We start from the raw sequence: 12,598 nt of genomic DNA on the forward strand, positions 1-12,598 counted from the left end.
GTTAGAAGGTTGGGTGAGCAAGTTTGCGGATGATACGAAAGTCGGAGGAGTTGTTGACAGTGAGGAAGGATGTGGCAGGTTACAGCAGGATATAGAGAAGCTGCAGAACTGGGCAGAAAGGTGGCAAATGGAATTCAATGTAGCTAAGTGTGAGGTGATTCACTTTGGGAAGAATAACAAAAAGATGGGGTACTGGGCTAATGGTCGGATACTTGGTAGTGTGGATGAGCAGAGGGATTTTGGTGTCCATGTACACAGATCTCTGAAAGTTGCCACCCAGGTAAATAGTGCGGTGAGGAAGACATATGGCGTACTGGCTTTTATTGGTAGAGGAATTGAGTTCCGGAGTCCTGAGGTCATGATGCAGTTGTATAAGACTCTGGTGCGGCCGCATCTGGAATATTGTGTGCAGTTTTGGTCGCCATACTATAGGAAGGATGTGGAGGCACTGGAACGGGTGCAGAGGAGGTTTACCAGGATGTTGCCTGGTATGGAAGGAAGATCGTATGAGGAAAGACTGAGACACTTGGGGCTGTTTTCATTAGAGAAAAGAAGGTTTAGGGGTGACTTGATTGAGGTGTACAAGATGATTAGGGGGTTAGATAGGGTTGACAGTGTGAACCTTTTCCCGCGTATGGAGTCGGGTATTACAAGGGGGCATAGCTTTAAATTAAGGGGGGGGTAGATATAGGACTGAAGTTAGGGGTAGGTTCTTCACTCAGCGAGTCGTAAGTTCATGGAATGCCCTGCCAGTAGCAGTGGTGGACTCTCCCTCTTTATGGGCATTTAAGCGGGCATTGGATAGGTATATGGAGGATAGTGGGTTAGTATAGGTTAGGTGGGCTTGGATCGGCGCAACATCGAGGGCCAAAGGGCCTGTACTGCGCTGTATTCTTCTATGTAATTCAGTTATGTTTAGTTTAGCGATGGAAAATATGGTATATACAGCAGGGCAAGTGTTATAGCTGGGGGAAAAGCAATTGTGATGCAATTAGGCAAGATTTATGATTGGGAAGGAAATTGCAGAGGATGGACACAATTGGAAAATGGAGCTTATTCAAGGAACAGCAACTGCATGTCCTTGATAAGTATGTACCCGTCAGGCAGGGAGGAAGTTGTTGAGCGAGGGAGCCATGGTTTACTAAAGATGTTGAAGCTCTTATCAAGAGGAAGAAGAAAGCTTATTTAGGATGAGATACGAAGGCTCAATTAGGGCACTTGAGACTTACAAGTTAGCCAGGAAAGACCTAAAGAGAGAGCTAAGAAGAGCCAGGAGATGACATGAGAATTCATTGGCAAATAGGATCAAGGAAAACCTACAGGTATATCAGGAATAAAAGACCGACTAGAGTAAGATTCGGACCAATTAAGGATAGTAGTGGGAAGTTGTATATGGAGTGAGCGGAGATGGGGAAGAGCTAAATGTATATTTTTCTTCAGTATTCACTATGGAAAAAGACAATGTTGTCGAAGAGAATACTGAGATATCGGTTATCAGACTAGATGGGATTGAGCTTTATAAGAAGGAGGTGTTATCAATTCTGGAAAGTGTGAAAATAAGTTCTCTGGGTCGGATGGGATCTATCCTAGGATTCTCTGGGAAGCCAGGGAGGAGACTGTAAAGCCTTTGGCTTTGCTATTTATGTTGTCATTATCTACGAGAATAGTGCTGGAAGACTGGAGGATAGCAATTGTTGTTCCCTTGTTCAAGAAGGGGAGTAGAGACAACCCTGGTAATTATAGACCAGTGAGCCTTACTTTGGTTGTGGGTAAAGTGTTAGAAAAGGTTATAAGAGATAAGATTTATAATCATCTGGAAAGGAGTAAGTTGATTATGGATAGTCAACACAGTTTTGTGAAAGGTAGGTCATGCCTCGCAATCCTTATAGAGTTTTTTGAGAAGGTGATTAAACAGGTGGATGAGGGTAGAGCAGTTGATGCGATGCATATGGATTTCAGTAAAGTGTTTGATAAGGTTCTACTTGGTAGGCTATTGCACAAAATACGGAGGCATGGGATTGAGGGTGATTGAGCAGTTTGTATAAGAAATCAGCTAGCTGAAAGAAGACAGAGTGGTTGATGGGGAATGTTCATCCTGGAGTTCAGTTACTAGTGGTGTGCTGCAAGGATCTGTTTTCAGGCTACTTCTGTTTGTCATTTTTATAAATGACCTGGATGAGGGTGCAGAAGGATGGGTTAGTACATTTGCAGATGACACTAAGGTCGGTAGAGTTGTGAATAGTGCCGAAGGATGTTGTAGGTTACAGAGGGACATTCATAAGTTGCAGAGCTGGGCTGAAGAGTGGAAAATGGAGTTTAATGCAGAAAAGTGTGAGGTGATTCACTTTGGAAGGAGTAACAGGAACGCAAAGCACTGGGCTAGTGGTAAGATTCTTGGTAATGTAGATGAACACAGAGATCCTGGTGTTCATGTACGTAGGTCCCTGAAAGTTGCCACGCAGGCTGATAGGATTGTTAAGAAGGCGTATGTATGTTAGCTTTTATTGGTAGAGGGATTGAGTTTTGGAGCCATGAGGTCATACTGCAGCTGGTCAAAACTCTCATGCGTCCGCACTTGGAGTATTGAGTACAGTTCTGGTCAACCCATTACATGAAGGATGTGGAAGCTTTGGAAAGGGTTCAGAGGAGATTTACTGTGATGTTAGAGGGAAGGTCTTATGAGGAAAGACTGAGGGACTTGAAACTGTTTTTGTTGGAGAGAAGAAGGTTTAGAGGCGACTTAATTGAGACATATAAGATAATCAGAGGGTTAGATAGGACGGAGGAACATAGCTTTACATTGAGGGATAATAATGTAGGACAGATGTTAAAGATAGTTTCTTTACTCAGACAGTAGTAGGGGCATGGAATGGCCTGTCTGCAATAGTACTAGCTTCGCCAACTTTAAGGGCATTTAAATGGTCATTGGATAGGCATATGGATGAAAATGGAACACTGTAGGTTAGGTAGGCTTCAGATTGGTTTCACAAGTCGGTGCAACATTGAGGGCCGAAGGACCTGTATTGAACTGTAATGCTCTATGTTCTGTGTTAATGTGGGCAATGGAGAGAATGGATGCTAGTGACATAGGAGTTGGAGCTGTACTCCTGGAGGAAGATGAGGATGGGATTGAACTGTCAGTTGTTTACTTTTCAAAGAAACTCAACATCCAGAAGAGGAAATACTCCACGATTGAAAAAGAACTATTGAGTTTGGTACTGGCCTTATAACATTTTAATGTGTATGTCATGAACAATGTGTCGGAGACAGTTGTGTACACAGATCACAATCCCCTTACTTTCTTGGAAAGACCAGAATATGAGACTTTTTCATTGGAGTCTTATGTTACAGACTTTTAATTTACAAATCGTACATGTTGCGGGTCGTAAGAATGTAGTTGCAAGTGCGTTATTGTGGATTTAATTGATAAACTGTAGATGAGATCTAGTCAGTATAATATATATGTGGGAATATGTTAATATGAATTTAGACTAAAGTCATATGTATGTCATAATAATGTGGTTAAGGAATAGAGAAGAAAAATGAAGCCATCAAGGGGCAAGTGTTACAAAGTTGTAAACGTGTACTGTACCTTTAAGGGAACTGAAATTTCTCACTGGCACAAAGTATTCTGAAATAAGTTAAAATATAATATTTGGCTATAAAACCAATCATGCAGTTGAGTTGCCATGGTACAAAAACAAATTCAAATTCAGCCAATCAGTTTAAATTATACCCCAAGATACCAAAATCCAATTGAATTTGAAACGTAATGTTTTGATGACATCAAATCAATGAAATGATCTGATGTTTTGGTGTATAAAACCAGATATTTTGAATGGTTATGGGGAGAACTGCCAATAAAATCAATAAGTATAGACTGCTAGTTGAAGAGCTGTCTGAAAGGTACCTGTCTATAAGAGATTTGTGTAGGTCAGGAAGGTGGTGCCGAGTTGGAGGTTTGAGACTGGGATAATGCAGGGGGAGAGGAAATGAAGAAACTGTTGAAATCCACATGCATCCCATGTGGTTGCAGTGTACCAAGGCAGATTAGGAGGCGTTCTTCCTCCCGGTTCAGATTGGGTCATGGAGGAGACCCAGGACCTGCATGTCCTTGATGGAGTGGAAAGGCCAGTTGAAGTGTTAAGCCACAGGGCGGTGGAGTTGGTTGTGCGGATGTCCCAGAGATGTTCGCTGAAATGATTTGCATTTCTGACGGATGTGGAAGGATCCTTTGGCGCCTTGACCTCTTCATTTCTAACTGCCACCATGACATCAGCCACGTCAACCTGTCCACCCACCTCACCCACTCCAACCTCCCGCCCTCACAACGTGCAGCCGTCCACTCCCTCTGCTCCAACCCCAACCTCACTATGAAATTAGCAGACAAGGGGGTGGGTGCAGTGGTAGTTGGGCGCACCGATTTCTGCACTGTTGAAGCCAGGTGCCAACTCACAGATACCTCCTCTGACCACACCCTCAACTACAACCTCACCTCCCAATACCAAACCATCATCTCCCTGACCATCCACAACCTCATCACCTCTGGGGATCTCCCATCCACGGCCTCCATCCTAATCATTCATGAACCCTTCACCAATTCTATCTCCTACCAAAGATTCACAAACCTGACTTTCCTGGTCAACCCATTGTCTCAGCCTGCACCTATTTCACTGAACTCATCTCTGCACACCTTGACACAATCCTATCCCTCGTAGTCCATGAACTCCCTACCAATATTCGGGACACCATGCGTGCCCATCACCGCCTCCAAGATTTTTGTTTCCCCAGCCCCCAAAGCCTCATCTTCACCATGGACATCCAGTCCCTGTAGACATCTATCCACCATGATGAAGGCCTTGAAGCCCTCTGTTTCTGCCTCTCATGCTGGCCAACTGCTGACACCCTCCTCTGAATGGCTGATTTGGTCCTCACCCTCAATAACTTCTGCTTCCAATCCTCCCATTTCCTCTAAACCAAAGGGGTAGCCATGGGCACCCACATGGGCCCCAGCTATGCCTGCCTCTTTGTCGAGTACGTGGAGCAATCCATCGTCCGCAGTTACACTGGCACCACTCCCCATCTGTTCCTCCGTTATATCAATGACTGTATTGGTGCGACCTCATGCTCTGCGAGGAAGTTGAACAGTTCATCAACTTCACCAATACCTTTCACTTTGACCATAAATTCACATGGATCATCTTGGAAAACCTTCCTGTATCTCTCCATCTCTGGCCACCAACTGACTACGGACAACTACTGCAAGCTCACCGACACCCACAGCTACCAAGTCTACACCTTCTCCCACCCTACCTCCTGTAAAAACACCATCCTTTATTCCCATTCCTCCACCTCAGCTGCATTTGTTCCCAGGATGACCAATTCCACTTTAGAAAATCCCAGGTGGCCTCCTTCTTCCAAGATCCCAAGTTCCCTTCCCACCTTGTTGATGATACCCTCCAGCTCATCTCCTCCAATTCCCGCAACACTGTCCTCAAACCCCACCCCTCCAATCACAAAAAGGACAGAACCCCCTTGTTCTCACCTTTCACCCTACTAACCTTCACATACAGGATGCCTACTTGCCAATCATTTCAGAGAAGATCTCTGGGACACCCACACCAATGAACGCCACCAAGGACATGCAGGTACTGGACCTCCTCCATTGCCAAACCCTAATCACCAGATGCCTGGAGGAAGAACGCCTCATCTTCTGCCTTGGGACCCTCCAACCATATGGGATCAATGTGGATTTCATCAGTTTCCTCATTTCCCCTTCCCCCACATTATCCCAGGCCCGAGCCTATAACTTGGAATCCTCTTCCTGACCTGTCCATCACCTTTCCCATTCATCCACTCCATCCTCCTCTCCGATCTATCACCTTCATCTACCTATCACATACTCATCTACCTCCCCCCCCCAACCCACCCCCCACTCCCATTTATCTCTCAGCGCCCCAGCCCACAAACCTCATTCCTGATGAAGGGCTTATGCCTGAAAAGTTGATTCTCCTGCTCCTTGGATGCTGCCTGACCGGCTGTGCTTTTCCAGCGTCACGCTCTCAGGTTTAAATTAGCAGAGGGGTTTACCGCACGTCGTAACAGAGTAAAACGTTTGGTGAGCAATAGAGTGGCAGAGATTTGGTGGGAGGTGGATACACTAGCAGGGACAGGGGGAGTGTGAGGTATTGGAGACAAGATGGTGGGACATATCCAGGTGGAATGCAGAAAGATATCACCCTACAGAGCAGGGCATCCCCCCAGGCAGCTGGGACTGCTTCACCTGGGATGACAACCTCAGACCAGGATGACATGGTCTGGCATTGTAGGGGAAGAGGAAGTCCCATGTTACTGTCATCCCATCCAATAGAACTTCTTGGACATTTCCCAGAAAGTGGGGGCACAGATTTCCCCCCATCTGCCATGTCTGGGGTAAATGTCAAAAGTTGTTCAGAGGTGATGGAGGGTCATTTTTCAGACGGGAGGCCTGTGACCAGTAGTGTGCCACAAGGATTGGTGTTGAGTCCACTGCTATTTGTCATTTGTATCAATGATTTGAATGTGAACAAAGGAGAAATGGTAAGTTTGCAGATGACACCAAAATTCGTGGTACCGTGGACAGCAAAGAAAGTTATCTTAGAGTACAACAGGATCTTGATCAGATGGGTCAATGGGCTGAGGAGTGGCAGATGGAGGTCTGGCTTTTGGCAGAACTGAAGCTGCAGTTTACAGGAATCATCATTCTCTTCTTGTAAAAGCTTGGCAGACCAAATTTCACAATCTGTTCCGCTGTTGTCAACACCTAACTCATTGCAATCTTGTAGCAAATACAGAACTGATCGCAGAGTCTTTGAGCTAGAGGAAAATTTGTCAAGTTTGGATCCCAGTCTATTGCATTCAGCACTGACCTCAATGTGTGAGACTGGGGAGTGGGGTACATGACAGCCCAGCTGTGAGTTTGTGGACATCTCAGGGCGTGTTGTAAGGAGGATGATGAAGCAGTGTGTGAGGACATCTTTTGTTTAGCTAGCCTGAGCACAAACATTCCATTTTCAGGCAGGACCGGTAAATGAGATGCATTCAGTTATAGAGTCATAGAGACGTACAGCATGGAAACAGACCCTTTGGTCCAGGCCTTCATCCCGACCAGATATCCCAAGCCAATCTAGTCCCACCTGCCAGCACCCAGCCCATATCCCTCCAAACCCTTCCTATTCATATACCCATCCAAATGCCTCTTAAATGTTGCAATTGTACCAGCCTCCACCACTTCCTTTGGCAGCTCATTCCATACACGTACCACTCTCTGCATGAAAAGGTTGCCCCTTAGGTCTCTTTTATATCTTTCCCCTCTCACCCTAAACCTTTGCCCTCTAGTTCTGGACTCCCCGACCCCAGGGAAAACACTTTGCTTATTTACCCTATCCGTGCCCCTCATAATTTTGTAAACCTCTATAATGTCACCCCTCAGCCTCCGACACTCCAGGGAAAACAGCCCCAGCTTGTTCAGCCTCTCCCTGTAGCTCAACCATGGCAACATCCTTGTAAATCTTTTCTGAACACTTTCAAGTTTCACAACATCTTTCTGATAGGAAGGGGACCAGAATTGCACACAATCCAAGGATAGGTGTACCCAGAAGGAAGGATTTCTGAAGCTCAGTATGTGTACTTACAGAGAAACATTGCTGCACAGACTGGTAATTGTAAGGTACAATAAGCCCATGGACAGCTCTCTGTGACCTGTCCTCACTCATGTGTGTACAGTTAACTGACTGCTATCCTGTAGGAACAGTGGCGTTTTTTACTCTCTCATTGGGATGTGGGTGTTGCTAGCTGGGTCAGCATTTATTGCTCATCCCTAGTTGCCCTTGAGGAAGTGTTAGTGAGCTGCAACATTTATTATTAAAAATAACTGGGTTACAAAGAATCGAAAAGGCTATGTTTTCCCAGGTGAGGTGCCAATTGCTTCACCTGATGCCCTGGACTGGTATAAGAACAAAGAACAAAGAAAATTTACAGCCCAGGAACAGGCCCTGCGGCCCTTCAAACCTGAGCTGATCCAAATCTACTGTCTAAACCTATTGGTCAATTCCTAAGCATTTGTATCCCTCTGCTCCCCACCTACTCATGCATTTGTTCAGACACATCTCAAATGAATCTACCGTGCCTGCCTCTACCACCTCTGCTGGCAACGCATTCCAAACGCCCACCACCCTCTGTGTGAAGTACTTGCCGGGTGTATCCCCCTTAAATTTTCCACCTCTCACCTTGAAAGCGTGACTTCTCGTTATTGAATCCTTCACCCTGGGAAAAAGCTTGTCTCTATCCACCCTGTCTGTACCCTTCATGATTTTGTAAACCTCAATCAGGTCCCCACTCAATCTCATTTTTTCTAATGAAAATAAACCTAACTTACTCAACCTTTCTTCATAGCTAGCACCTTCCACAAAAGGCAACATCCTCATAAACCTTCTCTGTATCCTCTCCAAAGCGTCCACATCCTTTTGGTAATGTGACGAAATGTACACAATATTCTAAATGTGGCCAAACCAATATCTTGTACAATTTTAGCATGACTTGCCAGGTCTTATACTCAATACCCTGTCCAATGAAGGCAAGCATACTATATGCCTTCTTGACCACTCTATCCACTTGTGCAGCAACCTTCAGGGTACAATGGGCCTGCACTCCCAGATCTTTCTGCCCATCAACTTTTCCCAAGGCTCTTCCGTTCATTTTAAAATTCATTCTAGAATTAGACTTGCCTAAATGCATCACCTCACATTTGTCTGGATTGAAAGCCATCTGCCACTTTTCCGCCCAACTCTCCAGTCTATCTCTATCCTCCTGTATTCTTTGACAGTCCCTTCTGCTTTCTGCTACTCCATCAATCTTCGTGACATCTGCAAATTTGCTGATCATACCAACAGTGCCCTCCTCCAGATCATTTATGTATATTAAAAACAACAGTGACCCCAACACTGACCCCTGTGGAACACCACTGGTCACTTTTCTCCATTTCGAGAAACTCCCTTCAACTGCTACTCTCTGTCTCCTGTTGCTCAACTAGTTCTTTATCCACCTGGCTAGAACACCCTGCACACCATGTGACTTCACTTTCTCCATTAGTCTACAATGGGGAATCTTATCAAATGCCTTACTAAAGTCCATGTACATGACATCAACAGCCCTTCCTTCATCTATCAACTTGGTCACTTCCTCAAGAACTCTATTAAGTTGGTAAGGCACAATCTCCCCCGCACAAAACCATCTTGCCTATCACTGATAAGCTCATTCTTTTCTAAATATAAATAGATCCTATCTCTTAGTATCCTCTCCAGCAACTTCCACACTACTGACGTCAGGCTCACTGGTCTGTAGATACCCAGAATATCCCTACTACCCTTCTTGTGCAGGGGGACAACATGAGCAACCTTCCAGTCCTCCGGCACCTCACCTGTGTTTAAGGATGCTACAAAGATATCTGTCAGGGCCCCAGCTATTTCCTCTCTTGCCTCCCTCAGCAACCTGGGATAAATCCCATCCGGTCCTGGGGATCTGTCCACCTTAATAACCTCTAGCAAACCCAACACATTTTCCCTACTTCTGCCAACGTGATCCAGACTAATCAAACGTCTATCTCTAATCTCAAGATTCATCATATTTCTCTCCTCAGTGAACACTGATGCAAAGTAATCATTCAGAACCTCACCCATTCTCTCAGGTTCGGCACACTGCCTTCCTTCATTATCTTTTAGTGGACCAATCCTTTCTCTAGTTACCCGCTTGCTTCTTTTATAAGAATAAAATGCTTCGGGATTTTCCTTAATTCTGCTTGCTAAAGCTATTTCATAACCCCTTTTAGCCCACTTGATTCCTTGTTTAAGACTTGTCCTACTTTTCTGATATTCCTCCAGGGCCCATTCTGTTCTTAGCTGCCTAGACCTTATGTACGCTTCCCTTTTCCTCTTGGCTAGTCGTACAATTTCTCCTGTCATCCACGGTTCACGAATCTTGCCCTTCCTATCCTTTGCCTTCAACGAGACATGCCTATCCTGCACTGCCGTTAACCTATCTTTGAAAGCCTCCCACATCTCAAATGTGGACTTCCCTTCAAATAGCTGTGTCCAATCCACATTTCCCAGCTCCTGTCTAATTTTGATATAATTGGCTTTGGCCCAGTTTAGCACTATTCTCTAAGGAACACTCTCTTCTTTATCTCCAAGTATTCTAAAACTTACAGAATTGTGGTCACTGTTCCCAAAGAAATCCCCCAGTGCAACTTCTCCCACCTGTCCTGGCTCGTTCCCGAATACCAGGTTCAATATGGCCCCTACCCTCATCGGACTATTGACATACTGCTCTAGAAAACTCTCCTGGACGCTTTGCACAAATTCTACCCCATTCAGGCCTCTGACACTAAGTGTATCCCAGTCAATATTGGGAAAATTAAAATCTTCCATCACCACTACCCTGTTGCCTCTACATCTATTCATAATCTGTTTACCTATTTGTTCTTCTCCCTCACGCTCACTGTTGGAAGGCCTGTAATACAGCCCCAACAGTGTGACTGCACCATTCTTATTTCGCAGCTCCATCCATAATGCCTCACTACCCAAGACCTCCACAGTGTCCTCCTTTAGCACAGCTGTGATATCGTCTCTGATCAGCGATGCAACTCCGCCCCCTCTTTTACTTCCCTCCCTGTCCTGTCTGAAACGTCTATATCCTGGAACATTTAGTTGCCAATTATCATGCCCTTCCTTTAACCAAGTCTCTGTGATGGCAATAATGTCATACTCCCAGGCATCAATCCAAGCCCTAAGTTCATCTGCCTTACACACTATATTCCTTGCATTAAAGTAGATGCATTTCAGGCCACCAGTTCTTTTGCACTCATCTGCTCTCTGCCTATTCTTCCCTTTATTAATGCTATCTTCATAATTCTTACAGTCTCCAGTCTCCACCTTGCTGCCTACTTGTTTTCTCTTCTGGTTCCCAGTCCCCTGGCACATTAGTTTAAAACCTCCCCAACAGCAGTAGCAAAAACTCCCCCAAAGACATTGGTCCTGGTCTGGTTCAGATGTAGACCGCCCCACCTTTTCCAGAACCGGTCCCAGTGTGCAACAAATCTGAACGTCTCCCTCCTACACCATCTCTCAAGCCATGTGTTCATTCTGCCCATTTTTTTATTTCTACGCTGGCTAGCACATGGCACTGATAGTAATCCCGAGATCACTACCTTTGAGGTCCTCCCCTTTAACTTCTCTCCTAGCTCCCTGATTCTTCTTTCAGGACCTCATCTCGCTTTCTACTTATATTGTTGGGGCCTATATTCACCAAGACAACTAGCTGTTCACCCTTCCCTTTTAGAATACTCTGCAGCCGATCAGTGACATCCCTGACCTGAGCACCTGGGAGGCAACATACCATCCGGGGGTTCCGTTTTCAGCCACAGAACCGCCTTTCTACTCTCCTTGCAATAGAATTCCCATCTGACTATGGCCCCACGAGTCTTTTTCCTGCCCTTCTGAACAGCAGTGCCATGATCACGGTGCCATGATCCTGGCAACTGCTGCCCTCCCCTGGTGAACCATTTCCCCCAGCAGTATCTAAAGCGGTATACCTGTTTTGGAGGGAGATGACTACAGGGGACACCTGCACTGCCTTCCTACTCTTTTTCTGTTTTTCGTCACCCATTCACTGTCTCCCTCAGCAATTCTAACCTGCGGTATGACCAGTTCACTAAACGTGCTATCCACAACCTCCTCAGCATCGCGGATGCTCCACAGTGAGTCCATCCGCAGCTTCAGAGCTCATGTGGTCAAACAACAACTGCAGCTGGACACACTTCTTGCAAGTGTAAGAGTATGTGTAAGAGTATGTCTGGTTCTTTGCAATTCAGATGAGACGAAACAGGAGTGCAGAACTACAATCGATGCCAGTACCCCAAGTATCTGAAACGCTGTAACTGTAACTCAGTCAGAGTCAAGCTTCACAAGATTAACGCTTTATCACTTTTCAAAATCAGCATCTGCTGGAATGAAACTGTATGTCAGTCAGAGTTGGAGATTACAGGAAAATAACTGCACCTCACTCAGAGTCAGGGTCCACCAGGGCAAATCTTTCCCTTGATTAGAGTTGTTATAACAGAAATGCTTCTTCAGTTGTTGTTCTGTTCTATGGGAATAAAATCATACTCCACTTTGAGTTTACTCCTACACTTCCAGTTTGATTTACTTTCTACTGGATTGAAACTGTCCTCCTTATTTTACAGGAATCTATACTCCAGTTAGAATTAGGTTGACAGGAACAACATGGATTCCAGTTTGAGCTGGGACCTAAAACAGAGAAGTGTCTTTGCAAATTCCACCCATTAAAAGTCAAGCTTTACAAAAGCTGGATCCCATGAAAAGACCTGAACTGAATTCTATTGCTCCTGAAAATAATTGGAGTTAACCCACAAATCCTGATTTGGAGGTCTATGTGAGTGTCTGTGAACCGGAACTCCTGTTGGATTCACGCTCTTTATAATCACAGTAATACAGAACTTTTACAGGACAGAAGGAGGTCTTTCTGCCCAACATCTCTGCTCCAG

Source organism: Chiloscyllium plagiosum, unplaced genomic scaffold, assembly GCF_037043375.1.
Source record: "Chiloscyllium plagiosum isolate Xiang-an unplaced genomic scaffold, Cpla_swu_hap1 HiC_scaffold_35, whole genome shotgun sequence".
NCBI classification, from domain to species: domain Eukaryota; kingdom Metazoa; phylum Chordata; class Chondrichthyes; order Orectolobiformes; family Hemiscylliidae; genus Chiloscyllium; species Chiloscyllium plagiosum.